The 21,324-nt window shown below is 32.9% G+C and overlaps 1 protein-coding gene across 7 annotated transcripts in view; it reads right to left on the bottom strand.

Moving 5' to 3' along the window:
- ERBB4 (erb-b2 receptor tyrosine kinase 4) overlaps positions 1–21,324 on the bottom strand; it is a 1,163,457-nt gene that overhangs the window by 1,033,738 nt on the left and 108,395 nt on the right. Inside the window, exon 1 of one of the 7 annotated variants that reach the window (XM_063791611.1) lies at positions 19,340–19,466. The exons of the other annotated variants lie outside the window; for them this stretch is intronic. The gene's annotated coding sequence lies outside the window, so the exon portion shown is untranslated. Of the gene's footprint in view, positions 1–19,339; positions 19,467–21,324 lie in introns of those variants that run through there. 7 annotated transcript variants of the gene reach the window in all.

Consider the following 21,324-nt stretch of genomic DNA (forward strand, 5'->3'; position numbering starts at 1 on the left):
CATAATACATCACATCAAACAGAAATTTTAGGGTGGAATGGTTCTTCAGGCTAAATAGTGAAGCACTTTGAAATCTAAATTCGTGTATTCTAGTTATTAACATAAACTCTGAAAGAAATCCAGGCTTCATCTTCAGAAAACAATAAATCTAAAAAATAAACTCAAAGATTGTTAGATGTTAAAGAAACTGCCTGGATTAAAAAAAATAGAAATAACAGTGTTTCTCTTTAATCATCTGTATTTTGAAGTATTTTAAAGACAGAAGTGACACATTTTATACAGCTATACAATGTAATCACCAAAAGACTATATTGGGATGACTTTTTATTAAGAAATGTATGATACCTGTTACTGTCATTAATGGTGACTACTCTGTAATGTATTTATTGCTATGTTTATTTGTGTTAGTGTGAGTTAGAATTAGAGAGTAAAGAACAATAGTAAACATATTCTAGTGCACAAAATAATATAAGTGAAATTTCATTATGTACAAATCATCACAAATAAGTTGTTTTATTTTTGTAAAGAAACTATCATTCTGAAGACAAATTTAAGCTAAAATATATGGAACATATGTATGTATAAATATGGATTTCTTTTCAGGAAATCATACGTTTTAGTGTCTCATTTAAGTTTTCTGTGTAGTTTGGAAAATCCTGAACGGCATTAAATATTTGTTTTTAAATTATGCATAAGGCTTATCTACAGCATGAAATGCATGTGTGTTCTCACTGAATAATATTCTCCTCTCATTTTCTCATCTAAGTCTAAGATTAACTTAAGGCAACAATTTTGTGAACTTTTTCAAATAATAAAACGGTATATATTCGCTTAAAAACAAAAACATGAAATTAAATATAAATATGTATTATAAATAGTTATATTACTTCCCCCTTCATACTTGTTTCATTTAAGATTATTTAAAATGCTGGTGAATTAAACTGCTTTTGTATTGACTATTCACCATGTAAGACTCTAACATGTACACAAACACACACATCTATTTTTATGTACACATATTCAGATAGTTTCTCAAAGATTATTTACTGTTAATTTGTAGCCTCAAAATAATGAACTACAGCTACACTTTTTGATATATGACTTTTTAAAAACTAAGTAAGCAAAAGGTTTACAATTCTATTTACACAATTTATATTTAGATAAATTAAAACATTTCAGTCTTAAAGGTATAATGTTAAAAAATTAATTTTAAGTAAAATGGCTTAAACTATTTCATTGTAGTAAAATAAACACAGCTCAAGTTGAAGTAATACAATGTCTAAATAACTAGAAAACAAACAAAAATATCATTATTTATATTTTAAAAATAAATTAATTGATCAGATATGGAGAATTCTGCACTTATACCTACTCTGTTGGTTTCAAACTTACATTTTTCAGTGCCATAACCATGAAACAGGCTACAAGCAGTCCTTAAATGCCTCTTATCAACTTCAACTACATCATCTTCATAACTTTTTTCTACCCAGAGACCTCCTATAAGTTTTAGAAATTCCCATTATATTTGTAAAACCTAACCTAAAGTTAGAAAAAATATTTTAACATATAAGGAAACTACATCAAAATAATCAATACATGTAGATAAATATTTATGGTGATATCTATTCTGATGAACAAACACTGCTACCAGGAAAGGAATGTGACAGCTTTTCTCCCTCCCTAGAATATGCTTCTACCTCTTCTCCCTCAGCTTGCCAATGCCAATTTTTAAAATCCTCTGATTTTGGATCATAGAGGAATAGAAAAGTTACTTGATTGGTGAGGATCTCGTGTTGGAGCTCTCAGAACTAAACACTTGTTTAAAGTGATTCTTCTCCCCTAGGTATTTTTGTGATCTCTGTGGGGAAGTCAACAGTCTCTCTCTCCCTTGCACCTTTAGTTGAGATATTTCTTCCTGAAGTTCCCCTGACAAGGGTGAATGCAGCAGTCTTACTTAGTCCCTAATTATAGTATCTGCTATACTATACTATACTATACTATACTATACTATACTATACTATACTATACTATACTATACTATGCTATACTATATTATAAAGTCACTTAGACCCTCCAGACCATCCTCTTAGACAGGACCCAAGATAACACCATGCCAGTTCTTTCCTGTAGCCCACATCTGGTCTATGGGAAAGACTTCTTCTTCTTCTTAGATCAACTCCGGGAGTTCAACACAGTTTTGCTCCAAAATAAAGGCAATTAGTTAGTTTGTTTCTCACATATCAGTCCACCATATCCTGCAAACCCTCTCTTTAATTTTCTTAAAGACATACTCATGGAAAGAATCATGCCCACACCCATCCCCTTCTTGAGGGTGTGAGAATAGAAATCAAAGCTTACAAGAATCTCACTTCATAAATCTTAAATCTCCCCCTCAATTTTGGTAAAGTATTTACCAACTTTGGTAAACTATTTTGTTCTCTCTGTGATATGGTTTGGATCTGTGTCCCCACCAAATCTCATGTTGAAAGGTAATCTCCTGTGTTGGAGGTGGGGCCTGATGGCAGGTGTTTGGATAAGGAAGGTGTTTCCCTCATGAATGGCTTAATGCCCTCCCTTTGGTAATAAGTGAGTTCTCTCAAGATCCGAAAGTATGTGGTACCTCCCCACGACTCCTTCTCTTTTGCTCCTGCTCTGGCCATATGACGTGCCTATTCCTGCTTCACCCTCCGCCATGAGTAAAAGCTCCCTGAGGCCTCTCCAGAAGCTGAGCAGATGCCAGTGCTATGCTTATACAGCATGCAGAACTGTGAACCAATTAAACCTCTTTTCTTTATAAATTTCCCAGTCTCAGATATTCCTTCACAGTAACTCAAGAACAGCCTAACACCAACATATCTTGGTTTGTTATTTCAAGTCAAGCATGATAGCCTTGTACCTTGGAATGAATTTCCTGTTGTCTTTAGATCTCAGCTGAGATTTCCATTCTAAATTACTCAATTATATATAAAATTTGAAGTGAGGACACTCTTGTCTCACAAAGTAGATTAAATGCATTTGTGTACAACGTTAGTGTATTTAAAAACAAACTATAACATATTCATTCACTACTTACCCAAGTTTGCTAATCTACATCAGCCTGATGAACAGAATAATTCCCTCTGTACTGGTTTGTGATATGTAGAGTATTTTTTTTCTTTTTGTTTTTTGTTTGTTTGTTTTTTTGAGACAGAGTCTCGTTCTGTCACCCAGACTGGAGTGCAGTGGCGCGATCTCGGCTCACTGCAACCTCTGCCTTCCAGGATCACGCAATTCTCCTGCCTCAGCCTCCTGAGTAGCTGGGATTACAGGCACACACCACCATGCGTGGCTAATTTTTTTTTTTTTTTTTTGTATTTTTCGTAGAGATGGGGTTTCACTATGTTGGCCAGACTGGTCTCAAACTCCTGACCTCGTGATCTGCCCGACTTGGCCTCCCAAAGTGCTGGGATTACAGGCATGAGCCACCCCGCCCAGCCTATGTAGAGTATTTTTGCAGTGCTTTACTGTAGGCAAAGTCCTTGTACTTCTACTCTCTTACTTACTTGTGATTTCAAATCAGTGAAAAAGCTAAACAGCCACATATACACCTGGCTATATCATTAAAATAACACAGGATATTAAAATTTCTCCTCTGTTATATTTCATTTATTTAATTGGATAAGCCATTTTTAACCAAGTTTAATTTAATTATGGTGATCATAATTAATAGTGATTGGAAGAATACAACTGTAAAACAGTTCTATGGTTTGTATACCTTATTTGTCTTATATGTGTTAATAGAAAACATCTCAGTAATTTCAAAACTAGTAATACAATATGGGAACAGTATGTTATAGCAGAAAGGGCCCTGGGCTTGAAATCATTATTCAGTTCATGTTTGTATTCCTACTTCTCTTATAATTTGGACTATTTAATAGGTATTATCAAAATTATTTTAAAAAGTATTTATTTTTATATGACATGTACACACACATGTGCATTATAAAAAGCCACACAATACTTCAATTATCTTCCACTGATGATATATTATCTATAGTGATTGTTACAGAAAAATAAATCTTCAAAATGATAAAACAAGAGTACAGCCTACTCAAGTCATAGCTATAGAAATCAGGTATATTTACTTAATCTTCAGATTCTCAGTTTTATTCATCTGTGAAATAGTGATAAAACGCTGGTTTACAACTTTCCAGAGTTATTGGGATCTCATGAGTTGACAGTAAATTGCCCCATTAAGTGGTACATATATAAAGTGGTTATACTGAACTCTTAAACATGCACACATGCACACATGCACACATGCACACAAACAAAAATATTCAAAAACAACTTTGCATATCTCATGGGAATTCATCTCTGAAAATACCTGACTGCTATTAAAAATCTTTTAAATTTCAATAGTTACATGCCTTACCACTAAATAGCACCACTTAGAGTACTTTATATAGAGGAATGTTTTGTAAAACTTCTCAATTGGCAGATTCATTGCTCTATTAGTGAAAGGCTATAAAATTTATGTTTTCATTCTATATTCTTTTAACTAAGGACTTTTAAAAATCAAAATGATTTAATATTTGCAATTTAGCAGCCTGAATGCCTTTAGTCGGAAGAGGTGTCTTGCGTACCAGAAGTTCATCTACAATTTGAAAGGTGATCTTCCTCTAAGAATTCTGAAATGCTGTAATAACTTTATATGGCTCTGAACTGTTTCATTCTAAAATCTCAGGGCTTTTCTAATGTGACAGGCTTAACGAAATTCCAAGGCTCCAATCTTAGTATTTTAAGCTAAATTGATAAATTGGACCCTTAACTTTAAAATTTCTAATCCTAATAAAAATATGAGGTTTAGCAATTCCTTCCTGGTCCTGCAATATGCAGAAATTATAAATGAGTACAGACTTTCTTTACTTCCTAGCTTTCTTTCTGTTTCATATGAATCTAAACTAGAAAGCATATTGAATCGATTTAAACTGGAACCCACAGAAAGAAGCTGGCTAAAGACATGGAGGCTAACTCATAGTCTGTGACCAGACTGGTTTGTCTAATGATGTAGTTGTTGTCACAATAAATGGCTACACACACAGATTTCTGTCTGGTTAGACATTTGGCTTGAAATAAACATTCAGAGAATTGAATCCAAACATCGACTTTAAGGCCAAAAGTTGCCTTAAACTCTGCCAACCTGATGCTAATTCAACTAGGAGTAACATGCTTTTTTGTTTGTAACAAATGAGTCCTTGAATCTATTAAACTGAAACTGATGATGATTTCAGAAACATGTTTGATGAGGTCATAATCTCATTGCAGTAGGTCTGGAACCTAATTTTCTTGTCAAACGTCACTTACGTACTTTGGTATCCTAGAAGTGAAAGGAATGATCCAAGAACTGGGAAAGGAAATACTTTGGGTCTGTAATTTGATTTATAAAAAAGGCCTGTTTAAGCACTTACTTTGTGAATGCCTGTTTTACAAGTTTAGAGATTATTCCTTGTCTGAAATTAGCTCTACTCCACCATCCTAAAGCCTTAAGAAAAGCAGATACTATTAGATTAGATACTTAGAAAAGAAAATAGTATTAATGAAAAATACTAGCGTAACTAAAAATAATTTAAATAGGGCTCTGTTTGTGTGTGTCACTTATTTTGGCATGCTGTATACCTGTATTTGCAGATCTTTTATTCAATACAGTTAAAGGAAATAGCATTTAGAAATCATCGGAAAATATTAGTAAATAAAGAACGTGACACACAAAGTTCTTTGGATGGAAGAAAAATATGCTAAACAAGAGATTTTTCCAAATTACTTGAAAACTAAAAGGATATATATTTATAACCAAGAATAAATGTATTTATTTAGAAGACATTGATACACTATAATATTTTATGACAAAATAAAGAGAAAATACTGAGTTAAATATGAAAATGAGTGTCTAGTTAAATATCACCACAATATTTTCTTAACTGAGTTTCTAATGCTATTTATCATTCTCCTCTTTAAAATAATTTACAGAGTGCTAGTTTTCTGTGTCGATATCCAAATGTGGAATGGCTTTTTATTTGGAACATACAATGAAAAGAAAGTTTATTTTTCCATTCAAATTATGATATCATTCATGGGTCCAGGGCAAGCTACAAAATTTGTGGAACTGAGTGCAAAATAAAAACATGAAGCCCCTTATTTCTTGAACTAAGAATTTCAAGACAGCAGCAACAAAGCACGAATCTCTTCTTAACACAGGGGCCTGTGTAATTACATACCCACAAAGCTAGCCATGAATGGGACCATCAACAAAACTTTCTATTGACTCGCATTTGTATTGCTAGTGTGATTGAAGAGACATGAAAGGTAGTTACTAAAGCATCTTTCTGTACAAACTAAATCAACGGAAAGTTACCCTCCAAATGAGTCCACCCATACCTATTTATCTGCCATATCCAAATGAACAAGCTGTTGAAAACATGGCAGCAAGGGCAAGAAGTAGAGGAATTAAGATACACATCAAGCCCTGCAGCTTCCTGCCTTTGATAGAAATGTACAATAGTGTACTGTTTGCAACATCCTTTCATTCCTCTGCTAGAGAGTTCTGGCTCACACCCACTGGAGCCTTGTGAAAAGATGCAACCCGTACTTAGGAAAGGGGTCAGACATGTTTGTTCATTTTCAATATCTTTTCTTTTTATATTAAAAAAATAGAGTAAAGATCTATAAACCTGAATTAAAACTCTTGAGTTTGAAACTGCCTCGTTCTTAAATCTTCAACCTCACATAATATATTCATATAAAATACTAATAAAGCCCTTAAGACCATGACAAGATTAATTTAACTCATATATATTAATTTCATGAAACACCAAGTTCAACCCTTACATCATTATTAGCACTGCAGTATATTACTGACATATATATGTAGTCTGGGGTCACTTCAGAAATTGGCAAAGGAAATTACTCCCTTAATGCAGTCTACAGGCACACCTCAGTAACAATGACACTTTTATCTTTCACTTATTGGCAAGTTTTATTCAGTGTTTCAAAGCTTGACTAATCCACAAGATAACATCAGCATATTTAAATCCTTAATCTGATCAAATCCAACTTTATTTGGTAAATAAGGATGATTTCCACTTCCTTTCATCCAAACTCTCATGATAAGGGCTTTGATAAGATAGTATCATAAATTACTTTCCTACAGGGAATATGTTTCTAAGAAAAAGTATACTACCTAAATGAGAGGGAAAATGGATTTATACTTTAAAAGAAATTTTGAAAAATTAGCGTTCAAGATAGAAAGATCAAGAGATGGGTTTTATCTTCCTAAGTTTTGAACTACATACTATCAGTCCAATTTGAAAGCTCATTTTAGTTTTACCTCGTACATCATCAGTTAAAGCAAATGGTAGATAAATATTTATTTTGTAATTTATTTTATACTTCTTAGCCATAAGTATTTGTGGCAGATGAAGCAATATCTATCAGTTTCTTAAAAGAAAAAAAAGTCAAGATTGTCCACTTCTTCACTTATACTGTCTTAAATTAACAAGAACTAAATAGTGATCAGAAAGAGAAAAAGTAACTACACATGGAGTATTCCTAATCCAAAAATCTAAAATCTGAAATGCTACAACATCCAAATTTTTTTGAGTGCTGACATTACACTAATAACAAATGCCCATTAAAGCATTTCAGTCTTTGGACTTTCAGATTAGGTATGGCGAACCAGTAAAATTGTCTACTGACTCATTTTTACCAAAAAATCCCAAATCTAAAACACATCTTGTCCCAAGCATTTTGGATAAGGGATATTCAACCTGTAATGTCAGTCTGAAGCATAACAATTAACCTATGCAGCCAAGGCTAAGCTATATTAGAATCGTAATAGTTCTCAATGAAAACTATGAGCTCCTCAGTATCTTTGAAACCTGATAAACTACTTTATCAATTAGTACCTGTGTACTATAACAGATCCTTCATAAGAAATAATTTGCTTTAATGACACAGAAATAAGCTACACTTTAAATCAATATTCCTTTTCAGCTAACTATTAATATTTGTATTCTCTCAATATTCATATACTGAAGCTCTAACTCCCATGGGATAGTATTAAGAGATGGGGCCTTTTAGAAATAATTAGGTTTAGATGCAGTCATAAGGGTGAAGCTCTCATTATGAAATTAATGCCTTTATAAAAAGAGAAAGAGGCACCAGAGCTTCCCTGTAAGGATACAACAAAAAGGCAGCCATCAGCAAGTCAGGAAGAAGGCCCTTACGAATAACTGAATCTACTAACATCTTGGTCTTGGACTTTCCAGTCTTCTGAACTGTGAGAAATAACTGTATTGTTAGCCATTCGGTCTATGGTATTTTGATACAGCAGCCTGGGCAGACCAAGACAGTACTCCAGAAAAAATTTAGAAAGTATGCTGACAAATTCCCACCATATTAATACTAAGTAAAAATATCAATGGTATATGAAGAAATACTTATTAATATTGTAAAATCCAGTTCTTGGTAATTTCCAGTCTAATTCACTTAGTTAATAACATTTTCTAGTGTTTTCCATATTCAGCAATTACAATATAATGCCTAAATATATCCTTTAGAGTAGTTTAAGGAGTATTGCTTAGAGTAATCCAAAATTGTGTGTTCTCCACCTGCTAAGAGTCTAAATTTTCACACTAGTTTTATTGTAATTTTCAATCAATAGAGTCTGCCTTGCTAAAATACAATAAAATAAAATAAAATAAACATATATATATATATGTATATTTGAAGTCCATAAAATAAAATGCTTTAGTTCCCTTGAATCATAAGAACCATTATAAAAACAAAAAAAAATATTAAGGAAAGAAATTAAATACACTTTTTGAAAATGCTAAATTACTAACTTGAGAAATGCTTCTTAACAGAAGTAATTGTGCCTCCCTAGATTGTCAATTAAATAACTATAATTAGAAAAATTTTCCTCTTTAAAAGGCATAAATGATTTACCACAAAATCTTCGTAATAACAAATTTTAAACACTAGATTTTAATGTAAGGCAAGATGTATCTGGAAAATAGGTGTTTCTGAAGTGTTTTAACTTTTCATTAGATCCCATTGACATGGTCCTACAGAGTTCATTTTACTATAATTAAGTTTATTAAATATTGAATTTCAATGCAAACATGAAAGCTTCAAAGAAGTAGAGCATTTAAGCTTTCCTTAAAATGTATTTTCATACGTGTGAAAACAGACATATCCTATACTCTGCCTATACTTTATTCATATTTGCACAGTATTTGCTAACTTCTTACTATGTATACAGTACTCTTCCTTCATTTTTTTTTAACATTTCAGTTAAGGGCACATTCAAAATTCACTCTGTTTCTACCCCAAAATTGCTATAGAAAAACTGTTGAACTGAACGTTCAAAATTAGTGTTTTTCAGACCAGACAGATAATGTGGTTTTCAAGTCAATCTACTAATGACACTAAATGCTGTAACATGTAATCACTAGATTTGGAAGGGGGAGGCAAAGAGTTGCCTGCATTTGAAAGTAGTGAAGACAAACATATTAAATAGGAAAATTTGCAGACATCCATTAAATTGTGTATGTATGTGGGTTCCAATAGACTGACATTTTCAGAATCATACTAAACATGGAAATAAGCCAAAACAAAAGAGACGGATTTGACTTTGAATGATTCTTCATCCTAAATTAGACATACTACCTGTGTTAAGATACTATGTATGTGTGTGTTTGTATACATATACATATAAATGTATATGCATATATTTGCCTTTAATGCATATTATAATATGCCCTGTTTTCAAGAGTTCAATGTCATTAATGTAGTAATTTAATTGAGTCACTTATTATTTTTATAATATTTCATTTAATAATCATTTAGAGGACTTACTGTTGTGAGGAATGAAATGTATTTCATTGGCTTTTATATATTTTATGTTTAAGACATCTGAATATATTAGGCAATCAATCCATACATAGAACTGAATTAACATCCTATTCAATAGTTAATAGTATCCAAAATATTTTTTATGTCTGAGATTCTTTAAACCTTCTTGCATTGAAACACTGCTATCAGCTCTGGTAGATGATATTTTCTACTTTAAAATATAATCTCTACTTGTTTACACTATTTTCCTCAATGTATTTCTTAAATATCTTGTGCTATACTAAAATGAATTCATTCTAAGTGCAAAGTTATAAAAACTATGTTACTGCATACATTATGAAAACTGAAACATCTGCTAAGCTTTCATAAAAGGTGCTGAGAATATGACACATTCATGCCTTTCTCTAATACATAAATAGATCATTGTGATATGTATTTTCATTTTATAGCATTCATTCCTAAATCCAAATTTCAGCAATGTTATATACAATATTCACCAAAAGTACAGCCAATTATGTCTTCTTATACATTAATATATTTCTGAAAACTGTTCCAAGAAGTAAATTCAAGACTGCACGATTTATTTTCCACTTAGGAGACTAATGTTAGGCATATAAGAAATGATATGCTACAGCCAGCCCACAGTTATGCTCAGGAATGGCCCCGCCATACAAATAAAATTGAAATCTTAGGTCACATACATTTAAAAATGTTTTTCTGTAGGTCAGATTCATTTATTTGAATTATTTTGAAACCATAATGTCTGCCTTATTTGGTCAGTTATTATACTTACCTCTTCAAAGTCATGCACGTATTTTAATTATGAAAGAATGGCATCTGCCCAAGTTTTCCAAATCAAAAAATCAAAAGTTTGAATCATAAGCACACAGGCTTTTGTCTTTTCAGAAAAGGTTTTTGCTTGTTCGTTGTAATCATATCCTCTTATAGAAGTTTCTTTCTGCATCTGACTCAAAGGAACACTCTCACTATTCTGAGGTCCTGCTCTAGCCTTCCTAATAAACCATCCTCAGGCGTTATAAAGAATTTTGCAAGGTAACATTCAGACATCCTTCATGACATGCATCAAACTTATCATTTCTTGCTCAATGGCTGTCTTTCCAGACAAATGAAGAGCATTACGAGGACAGAGGATGTTTTATTCTTAGCACACATCACAGTGCTTGGGTCAATAAATGTTTACTGAAAGAATGGCTAGATGAAAGCAATAATTGTATTGATAATGTTTTTGTTTTTAGGAATCTTTTGGTTTCTGCAAACTTGGAGATTTTACTCTGGACTGACACTTCTTTTCTAGAAGTTATAAATATGCCATATAATTGGACACATTTGTCTCCAGTTTGTGGTGATGTTTTTTATTTCCTATAGTCAGAAATGAAAATTTTTTAAAGCCTAAACATAATTCATCAACCACATACCTTAAAAGATGATATATTTCAAAGAATTTCAGTGGAAATTATGGGTCAATATATTTTTAAGAAGGTCCTTATGAAGACAATATTGCCTTCCCTATGCCTGGTTATATTTGTTTAATTGGACATTCTACTCTTTTCTAGAGATTTTGCTTACTTACAATCAGATGAATTGAAACTCATTGGTTTGCATTCCACATTGTTCCTTCTGGAAACCCTTTTTAGGGTCACACTGACAGCTGCCAGTTATCAGACTAAAGGCTCTTCATGCTGATAAACTGCATACATATATTGAACCAACAATTCCACAATTTCAATTGACTTAACACTTTTCTTATGTCATCTAGTCTTGTTTTCTATATCTAGTGTCACAAGTAGTACAAAATGTTCAACATATTATAGTATATGAGAAACCACTTTCCTTGGGAGCTGTCACTTTGGGATATTGTCAGTAAGAATGAGGAATTCTCCATCATGCCTGGTTTCTTACACTGTTCAACTGAAAATCAGTGTTTTTCAAAAATGTCTTTAAGAACCACTAAGTGGAAGAAGATGGAAGATTGTCAAAACTATCCACATCACCACACTAGGAAAATTTGAAGACATGAAAAATGGTGTGGTTTTCTGTAGGGTTCTCTGTTTGAAAACACAGAATTTTGACCTTGATTGCATAGCTCTGGATAATAATGTATTGGAGTCATCTGTGTAATCAAAAGAGATTAAAAATTCAACCACTAAAGTGAATAAATGTGTTTAGGAATACTGTTGAAAAAGTCTAAATAATTTCAAATGCAAAGTATATTATCTACACAACTCTAATTCAAAGTTTGCATCAAGAAGATATCTAAGGAACACACATGCAGAAAAGAGTTATTACTTCAGGGAAGGCAAATATGATGGTGTGGTGTCATAAGGGAAACATGCAGTTTTAAAGATGTCCACAGTGATAATTCACCGTTGAAAAGTATCCCAGATTTAGAATCTTCTAATATGACTAAATCGCAGATTTCTAATTGCTCAATGGGATAATATATCATCTGTCCTTAATATTTCCTGAATGCTGGTGAATTGTCACAAAAGCATTCATGATTAAGAAACAACAGGGAAGCCTGGGAGCAGTGGTTCATGCTTTATTCACAGCACTTTGGGAGGCCAAGGCGGGTGGATCACTGGAGGTCAGTAGCTCGAGACAAGTCTGGCCAACATGCTGAAACCCTGTCTCTACTAAAAATACAAAAATTAGTGGTGGTACATGCCTGTAGTCCCAGCTACTCAGGAGGTTATGGCAGGAGAACTACTTGAACCCGGGAGGCAGAGGTTGCAGCGAGCTGAGATCATGCCCCTGCACTCCAGGCTGGGCAATGGTGTGAGACTTGGACTCAAAACACACACACACACACACACACGAAGCGGGAAAATATCTGGTGCTTTGCAAAGTCATCACAATACAAATCAAAATAAATTTGTCTTAAGCCACTTAGACAATACTAACCAACTTTCGCCAGGTGCAATCCATGCACAACCAAAACCTTTTACTGTGAGAGCAAAGCTCTAATGGAGTTCTACCTCATCAGTGATCTACCATTATAAGATATAAAAGACTAGTAGATTCTATTCAGAAAACCATTTTTCTTTGCTTGGTATTAATTTTGGTAGGAGATGAGTTACCAAGTTAGAAATTAGTGTGGTCCCAAATTAAAACATTAAAAAGAACCACCTAAGGTAAATATAAATATGTGATATAAAATTGTCAAAACGAATCCTTTCAGACTTTACATCATTTTCAATGGGAAGTATATACCAGTCATTGCTAATAGCTGGTTAATATTATGTGAAATACCATAGAGTACAATAGCTTTAAAGAATTTTTTATTCTTAATATATGAATTCTATATTCCATATTTTTAGAAGAAACCAAAATAATAACTTGAGTAAGAGGATAAACGATGAAAAATGTAAAGTAATCTGTGTAAATAAATACTCTGAGTAAAGCTAGTAACATAACCATATCTATGACACTTAAGTATATAGGGTTTAGGTAAGTGAAGGGGGCAAAAAAAAATGCAATTATAAGCAAATTCAGAATGATCAGCATACGTAGAGGAACAATTAGTCATATGGGCTGAAAACATGTTACAGTCACCAAACACAGCACAAAGAAAAGCTTTGTAACGCAGCCACTATCTTTCTAAAAAGTGACAGCAGAAGATGCCAAAAGCTACAGTGATTATCTGAATCACAGAAAAAAGAGGTGTCAACTTTGAGCTGAAAGAAGACCATGTATAGAGGTTCAACTAGTAATGTCAAGAGTTGGTAACCATTGGCAAAATAACATGCATCTTCAGGGAGAAAATGCCATATTGATCATTTCAGTTCATACTATAAGTAGAAAAGCAGCAACTAAGTATGACACGCATGTGCCTTATTTTTATCTACATATAAGTTGTCTGCTGTATAAAGTTTCTGGGTTAGTGTACAAACATATATATGAAAATGATTAAATGCTAATTGCTACCCATATAGCATAATCAAAATAAAAATAATTGTAATACTGCATGCATGTCTATTTCTAAAATTCTTTAATTGAAGTCTGTGCATTTGATGCTGTCTCTTGATAGCTTTGTGTTTGTATATTCAAATTTAAGGAAGGTGATACACCATGCAAAGAGAACCCTTCATTAAGGTATACTTTCACCTGATGAGAGTAGACACTCACTTGACTTTATGATTTGAATTACTGAACCAATGCTACAGGAGAGTGTGCCTATGGCCCAGATTTTGTACATGAGGTATTTTTTCGCAAATTCCCAAAAGTTTATTATTAAAACCTAAATAACTTTTTGGAATTTTATGTTTAATCATAAGCTTTTAAAAGTAATAAATTCTAAAATACAATCTACAATTATTAATTAATCATAATCATTGGCAATCATGGCTTAATATAAGCTATTTCTTATTAGATGTTGTTTAGCATTTCATCTTAGAATTCATTTTGGTGTCTGAGTCTCCTTGGGGTTAATACAAAGTTGATGTATAGGATACATCAAGTCATCCTATAATCAACTACCTACTTAGCTATTAGAACCTAAGAGACTATCTTTGTTTTACTTTCAAGACTTCAGACTGATTAGTCATTAAATAAATATGTACTGAATGCCTACCTACTCTGTGTCTGGTACTGTGTCTGGACCTTACAATGGTAGGACTTTCCCTGCCACTGGGGAGCCTACAGAATGAGTGAAATTCTGTGTCATTCCTGTTGACTCCCCTTCAAGCTATTCCCCATGCGCATATATCCATATATATCCAAAAGAAACAGGTAAAGTCCATCTATGCACATAAAAGCCCACTTATTTTTTCTCCCAATTATAAGAGAACAACTTTTCAAGGCTATATAAAAAAGAGAGCCTTGCTATTTTCTAACAGGTATTTTTACAGACAAGTAGTACATAGTATATATACTAAAACTTTGCTAAACAAATCAAGTTGATTTCTTACTGGAGCAATGAATTGACCTCTAATAACAGCTATAGCTCACCTATAGTAATCAGATAAAACTAGATTACCCTGGATTAACAAATAATTATTTTGATTTCTTTTTTTGTTTGTTTGTTTGTTTTTGGTGTAGAAGGGGAATGTTGTGAAAGAGAAGAGTTGGAAAACCCAAAAATATACAAATCCACAAATACTTAGTTTATGTCTATAAACAAAGAAAAAGCCTTTTACTTATCTTCAGAAATGAAAGTATAAGCACAAAGACTATTGATCAGATTGTTAATTGTGGTCTTCTACTGGAGACTATGACCCATGTCATTTTAGTTATACATAAAGAAAAATAATGGTGTAGGTGATACCTAATGTTATCCATGTATCCGTGAAGAAAAAGTACTGCACAGAAATATGAACACAACTAATCAGATTTATCTTTTATATATGACATTTTATAGATGCTAGCAGATTTTTCTAAGCTTCTGTCATTATAAAATATTTGTAATACTAAAGTCAAGAATTTAATTTAGTATCATGGATCTAATTCATTAACTCTTTTGAAGTAAAAGTAAATCAAATTTTAATAAACTTTAGTCTGACAATATTTGCTCACATTAAAAAAATTATTTAGAACTTTAACATGTGTGATATATAATATATAACAGATATATATTTTACATATAATATATAATATATATCATATGTGTTGGATAAATATATAAGGATACATATATATGAACATATATGTATACATATAGATACATATGTATATATACACACATATGTATCCTTATATATTTATACAATAATCAGTATATTATTACAAAGTAATTGTGTATTTCTCCAAAAATAATGAGGCAGTGGTTATTTAAAACAATAATATCAAAAAGTCTCCTCAAAATAAAACACATCCATAATTTAACATAATTGCAATTTGGTCATATTGGTTATAGTATAAACATAATATTGATTTAGAAGGACACATTTTTCAGATCTTAGGAAAATTACATGTAACAAATTCATCATTCCTCCATCTCCCTCTTCCCTTCTTGGTTACACTGTATGTATCTTTATCACTTCACTATTTATAAAGTGATCTACCAATGAACAACATTTTTTAAATCACTGTCCTTGCTTCATTCTTTTTCCTAACATTTTCTTGCTAGTTGGTATCCATCATTCTTACCCGCATTTGGGGAGATAGAAAAGTTTTTGTATTCCTCATTTTGTTGTACCTATCCACCTAATGCCTTAAAAATCAAATTATTAACATGCAGGATAAGTCACCTAATCATGAGAATTAGCAGCTTTTTGGTTTAATTATAATCATAAACTTTTCTTCTGAATCAATGTTCACGTATTCAATCATTTATCTTCAGAAATGTCTTCTTATATCAAAAATTCAAATCTGAGACTTTATCTCCTTTTACATTTTACAATGTCTGAACTTCTTTATAATCTATTTTAGACTCTAACAACTTTGTAAATATATTACTTGTCATTGTTCTCTACTTTTAAGTTTGAATGTGATATCACTCTTTATAGAAGGCTCCAAGCAAACCTGAGAATAAGTTTTGAATTGATTTAGTTACTTTTTACGTGCATTTATGTCCAAATATACACTAAAATATTAGGTTGGTGCAAAAGTAATTACTGTTTTTGCCATTAAAAGTAATGATAAAAACTGCAATTATGTTCGCACCAACCTAATAGTTATTAGAAAGATGGTGGTTATACAAATTAGATCTCTTTCATCACACATTTTCTTCTAAATGTATATTTTCAAGTATCTTAGTAATTTCTTGCAGCTGAAATAGAGAAGCTGATATTTTTATTAAATAGTTTTCAGAAAACCTCAATCTCTTTCTTTATCTCTACCACTGCTCTTCGGCTTTCTCTAAACATACATCTGTATGCACCATAAATATATTTATTGTGAATATGAAAGTTCCTCAAGGTTCCTGTGTGTTTATATCTAACATCACTGATCTATAAGGCATATATTAAACTTTAATGTTTCTTTAGTAATAATCATGCACTTGTACCACCACCTATCCACACTCTCACACAAACACCCCTTTTGAAGTAAAGCCTATATTTTAAAAATAACTATTACAGATTGTGAGTGCAGTCTAGGATCACATAGCAGAACTAAAAGCTAACTGGCCCACCCACAAAGTAAATGTGAGACAGAGGGCTCAGGGTAGCCATACTCTAGCCAAGTAGTGCTGACAGATACCAATAGATATAATCAAATGTTACACATTTGTGTTTGCACACGGGATAAATATTTTCCTGACCAATCTATACTTTTGATGATTCAAGCTACAGGATAAGTTGTAAAAATGTCTTTTGCACTTATCTACGTTACTTAATAGTATCTTCTTGTAATAGACAACTGTTTTACACCATTTTAGTAGGAAATCAATTTGTCATTCAATTCCATTTTCTAATGCAGTAGTCCAACCCAACCCAGAATGCATTATTGATATGGAAATGAGTGTAATTAGCAGCGTAAATGATCTGTTATTTATGATACAAGTCAGAGCAGTAAATCACCATTGGCTCACTATCATTACTATGCAAATAGAAGAAAGCAGTTAATGGTCCATGTGTTAAAAACAGGCCACTTGCTTGCTCATTTGCAAATGAAAGGCAAGGGTGAGAGTTTAAGGTAGAGATGACAGTTTATCATATTGTCAGTCCTGGTACTTGGACTTAAGAAAACCAAGACACACCAATCATTATGCTAGTTTTAAACGTTATCCCCTTTCTCTACTGTATATTCTGCCTCGAACCTATTCTTACAGCACCTTCAAACTTATTTTGGGTTCCCTGTGATTTGCACATTGGAAGTGGAAATAATTGTGAGAGTGCTTGTAAGTGTTTCACACTGTATGAGATAGTTTTTATGCCATATGGGAAAAACACAATAAAAATTCACTATTATGAAATAAAATAGCATCATTGGTCATATAATTCACTTCCTTTTCCTACAAATGAATTTTATTTTCTTGTAAGGAGAGAAACTAGCAATAATTTGAGTAGTTAGAGAATAAAGGAAATATTTGTGAGCCTTACTGGAATTTATTCAGTATACCTGAAAGCAATTGGTCTGCCTGTCCTGGTTGCTCTCTTTTCGTTTAACATTCCAGGGAATGTGAGAGCTTGTGGGGAAACTTGAGTGCATTAGCAGCAGGCCAATGCTTGCTTAGTGAAATGGGAACAAAGGCAAGACACATGAAAAGCTAGAGGAAGAAGAGGGATTGAGGGCAAATGCAAATTCTGCAAGCTTCACTTGCATAGATCTGATCATTTTTTAAAGTATTTGACAGACTTTCAGAAATACAGAACTGAGAAAGAATAATAATGTCTTTATATTGAAGGTGTACATAGTAGAAAGGATCTCAATCCCACATAGATTAAATTATCTCCATCTTTGCAAATATATAAATAAAACTGAAAAATCACTTATGAAACCTTATTTTGGTTTGTTGTTATTTTTATTAAGCTATGGATTCAAGAATGACATACAAATTGGGCATGAATTTTATATACAGGAAATGATAATAATATTTAAACAGTAGAAAATACTTTTTCTTATACCAACATTTTTTCTTAAATTATATGTACAGAGTGGTTGGAACAATGCTTTAATTCATCTTTCTTATCAGCTTATGTTTTGTAAATATTATATTTTTCTTCAATTCCAAGGAAATAGCTAGGCCATTGTATTTCCTTGCCTCATTGGTTTTTCCAAAGATAATCTTCCTTCTTGGCTTTTGTTTTTGAAACCTAAACCAGGAAGAAAGATTATATGAGGAATCTGAAAAAGTCAAATTCATAGAACCAAAGGGTGAAATGATAGTTGTCCAGGACTGGAGAGGAGAAAATGGGAAATGGCTAATCAATGAGCATGAAGTTTCAGTAAAGCAAAATTAATAAGAAAGTCTACAGATCTGGTGCAAAACATTGTACCTACAGCTAACAATACCATATTGTATACTAAAAATGTAAGAAAATAGATTTCATGTTGTGTTCTTATCACAATAAAATAAAATTTAAATAAATAAAGTAAAATAAAACCTTAAGTCCAGTGAGAAGTTTAAGCTAGAGGAAAGGTGGATGGTTTTGGGTTGAGCCCATGTATTTGTTATCAAGAAGAGAAGAGACAAGTGCATACTCAATAAGTCTGGGAAAGGAAGGGACATCTGTAGGCATAACAGATAGAGGGATACAAGTGCACTCCCAGGCAGCACTCAGGAAATGAACTGACTTCAGGGGAGGGGTTATGTATTCCCGAGTGTATCAGTCAGATTCCCAGCAACTACTTTATGAGACATTCAAATTAGGATAATTTAAAGAATGTTAATATAAAAGTTATTAATTTTAAGAGTTTGCGCAATGTAAAGGAATTACTAGGGACAGTGCAGGAATGAGAGCAGTTTATTTGAGCTGGCATTAGCCCCAGGCCCAGCAAGACTAAAGCAGGGAAGAGAGAGATTATAGAACAAAGAGAAACTTACAAATGCAGCTTCCTTCAGAGCAGCAATGACCTTCCCTTGAAAGACACAGATTAAGAAGATCTCACAGAGAGGGAACCAGGAGAACAAATACTTAGTTTCACTGTCCTTTCTCTCTCTCTGATTCCCTGCTGGGGCTTTCCAAATGGGTCATTGGACAATCCTAAACAAAACCCAGAAAGCACAGGAGTCTACTGATAATCATCCACACAGGCCAGCTTCCAACAATCAGAACACAAAGCCAGGATTTCTGAGGACACAGTGGAGCTTTCTGTCTTCAACGGATTATACAAGTGTGGATAGCTGAGTATATCAAAGGAGGAGGCTGTCATAAACCAAAAACTAAGAATCCCCCTCTAAAATTTCATATGACAGTTACCAAAATTTACTACATTTACTAAGTTCTTATGCCCATGGATTATGCTAAGCACTTTATATAAATTTTCTTCTCCCTTACAGTATTTTCAGGTAGGTCCTATTATTCTTCTTTTTTGACAAAATAAGAAACTGAGGCACAGAGAGGTAATTATCTTCCTAAATAACACATGATGAACACATGATGAAACCATGGCAGTTAGATTCAAACCTGTCTAGGTCTGACCCCAGAGCCTGTTCACCTAATGACCTCATATAATGCTTCCCTATATTTGACATAAATATGCTGATAAGATTCCCAATTGTGGAAAGTAATTAAAATAAAATGCGAAAATACTTAAAACTATTCATAATTTGAATTAATAGGTTCTTTTAATTAATATTTGTTATAGTTTGCCTTCTACACTGAAACATTAAGTTGGAAGAGAGGCAGAAGTAATGGGATACATTACTGGGATACATTACTGGGTGCATAAGCAGAATTGCACCATTGCTTTAAAATGAAATGAAGATGAGAGAACCACTTAGACATTACAGTTGTTGGACAGATTAAATAATCCACTTTGCTAAAATGCAACTGGTAAAGAAAATAAATAATGCTTATGAAAGGAACTAGATTCAGGTCTATTATTTAGCTCGGCTTTGAACATTAATTGTTTTTCCTCTTATACTTGTGTTTTATATACATACATACGATGTGCTTTATTTAAGTAGGAACCATGTGTTAAAAATGTGTAAGTAAAGTATAACTAGCAGTCATATTATTAAAATCTACACCATGTCTATATCAAACATCTTATTTAAGCCAGAAGAACATTTTTAAAACATAAAACTTGTTAATAAAGAGAAATTCCATAAAATGAAAAATTGCTTTCTATCTACAGTCAGTTATGTCTCTTTGCAGGTTGCAATTACTTTCCATGTTGGTTTTTTTTTTTTCTTTTCTATTAAATGAAGTCTCGCTTTGTTGCCCAGGCTGGAGTACAGTGGCGCGATCTTGGCTCACTGCAGCCTCCACCTCCTGGGTTCAAGCGATTCTCCTGCCTCAGCCTCCCAAGTAGCTGGGATTACAGGTGCCTACCACCACACCTAGCTAATTTTTTGTATTTTTAGTAGAGATGGGGTTTCACCATGTTGGCCAGGCTGGTCTCAAACTGCATGCTGTTTTTATATTCGAAGAATATTATGTTGTATACATATTGAGATCCCATTACCAATCTTGTTTAGCATGAGACAGCTAAGTCATTGAGTACAGAGTTATTTTCCAAAAGTATTCAATCTCATGTTGAGAAAGCAAGAGGAAAGATGAGGTGGGAGATGGGGGATGGGGGAAGCAAGAGAGAGTGAGAGGGAGAGACAGAGACAGTGACACAAAGACAAGGAGAGACAGAGACAAAGATTGAGATTGTGGTGCTGAGTTTTAATGACCTTCTGACCCCAAACCTGGTCACATTGATGTAAATAATAAATACACGGTTGCACTGCTTTTCCTTAGAAGGAAACATAGACTTACTCCTGTATCTCTTCTCATATTCTTGATGTTTTCTGAATTTTTTATTCAGACTGATTGACACTGATTCCCTCTTTGACAGACCTCTCTCCAGAACCTCACG

This window comes from Pan troglodytes, chromosome 13 (assembly GCF_028858775.2).
Source record: "Pan troglodytes isolate AG18354 chromosome 13, NHGRI_mPanTro3-v2.0_pri, whole genome shotgun sequence".
NCBI classification, from domain to species: domain Eukaryota; kingdom Metazoa; phylum Chordata; class Mammalia; order Primates; family Hominidae; genus Pan; species Pan troglodytes.